Genomic DNA, 2,275 nt, shown 5'->3' on the forward strand with positions numbered 1-2,275 from the left:
GAGTTGCTCAAAAAGAGTGAGAATTAGCCCTGTTAATAGTTTGGGATCAGAGCAACTCAGGAAGAAGATGGTGATCTTTGCTGAACCACCTACATACAACACTTTATTTTCATCTCCAGAGTCCTGATTACCCAGTTTCAGTGCATTTTGTAATCTGGTCATCTTCTCTGTGGACAGAGAAGCTCTGCAACAAACCCAAGAGCCCTGACAGGTGGACATTTTGACCCCATAACCTCACCTGTACATGCCAGATGGTGCTGGGAGCACAGCCAGGTGCAAACACATGAAAGCACTAGAAAGACTCAAATCTTTAAATATATGTGAAGATTTATGCTCAAAGGAAATGTCCAAAAGGCATGTGCAAAAATGTTCATGGTAGCACTATTCTTAATCTCCAAAAACTGGAAATTATTCAAATGTACAACAGTAGAATGATTTAATAGATAGTAGAATTTTCTGGAGTATTCATGCAGCGAGATACCACATAGCAATGAGAATGAAAAACCTACAGTTATATCCAGTAACACTGATGAATCTTACAAACATACTGAGTTTGTTTGAGCCAGATAGAAAAAAAGAACAAAATGTAGGATTCCGTTTATACCAAGTTTAAAATTAGGCAAAAGTAATCTATGATTTTAGAAGTCGGGATAATTATTAAATTTGCTGGAGTGGGGAAGAGGGAGGTTCTGATCAAAAAGTGGCATGAAGGGGGCTCCTGGGATACTGGCGAAGTTCTGTTTCTTAATTGTAAGCTGGTTATGCAGGTATGTTTGTTTAATGAAAAGACATGGTTGGTACACTTTTCTGTGTATACGTATGTTATAATTTAAATTTATATATAATCAATAAATAAATTATTGAAGACCAACAGAGTTTTGTTGCCCATTCTGTAGCTCTAGAGACAAGTTGGGCATGTGTAAGAAAGTCAAAGTTATCATTCCACTCTGTGTTCTACCTTCTTAAAATCACAAATATCTTTCTTGGAGGTAAAGGAAAACCAACCTGATCATAGGGCCAGGGGAGTACAGGAGGATAGAAGGTAACAAAAAAAAGAGAAACTTAGTCCTTGTTGAGGTTCCTCTGCCTGGCATGTCCTTCCCTCACTTCTGCTTAATGAAAACCTAACCTCTTTCAAGTTCCATTTGTGACACTTCCTCCAGGGAGGCATCCTTGATTGCCATAAACAAAAAATGATCTCTCGTTCTTCTAAATTTGTAGGGCACTTGTCAGTACTATTCATCATATATTACCATGCATCATAGCAATTTCTAGAAGGCAATGCAGTGTAGTGCTTATGAGCTCGTGGGGGGAAGACAACTAGGCTTCAAGATCTTCCTCTACCACTTGCTGTGTGAGCTAGAGCAAACTGCCCAATCATCATGCATTTGTTTCCTCAATTGTAAAATGAAGATGATAAAACTAGAGCCTCCGCAATAGGCTGTTGTGAAGATGAAATGAGATAGCGGATGTATAGCTGCTGAAAATCAGTAAGCTCTCAGAAAATGTTTATTATCATTATTGAGTATTATCAAATCTAGAGGATAATAGGTTCCTGAAGAATATGGAATATGACTTAGAATATGGAATATGGAATATGACTTTACAAAGAATAAACTTATTACACATGAAACCAAGCAGGTCCCTGTGGGATCTTCCTGTGGACAGACCTCCACATGTCCCCTGCCTGCCTCTCGTTTGTAGCTTTAGCCTCCTAGTCCTTCCTCAAGTTCCAAAGAGCAAATTGAGTCAGAGAAGTGGGAAAATTCAGAAACAAAGGAAAAGAGCCAAGCAAGATGAAATAATAATAGTTTAGCCATAAAACAAACCCAAGGACCTTTAGTTCCTCCTTAAGTGTGATAGATAATATCCTGAGACATATCCTTGAGTTGTTTTGCAGGTACTAAAACCCTCACCAGGAAGACAAAGTTAACTGCATGCTGACCCCAGACTGGTTGGAACCAGAAGGTTGATGACTGAGATTCCTGAAACATCGTCCTATTAACCTCACCATCAGCAGATCAGAAGGATGTGCGTGAGCTGATATGCACCCTATGACCCTCTCCCTCACCTTGCCTTCAAAAACCCTCTCCTGGGGCTTCCCTGGTGGCGCAGTGGTTGAGAGTCCGCCTGCCGATGCGGGGGACGCGAGTTCGTGCCCCGGTCCGGGAAGATCCCACGTGCCGCGGAGCGGCTGGGCCCGTGAGCCATGGCCGCTGAGCCTGCGCGTCCGGAGCCTGTGCTCCGCAACGGGAGAGGCCACAACAGTGAGAGG

This window comes from Physeter macrocephalus, chromosome 7 (assembly GCF_002837175.3).
Source record: "Physeter macrocephalus isolate SW-GA chromosome 7, ASM283717v5, whole genome shotgun sequence".
Classification (NCBI taxonomy): Eukaryota; Metazoa; Chordata; class Mammalia; order Artiodactyla; family Physeteridae; genus Physeter; species Physeter macrocephalus.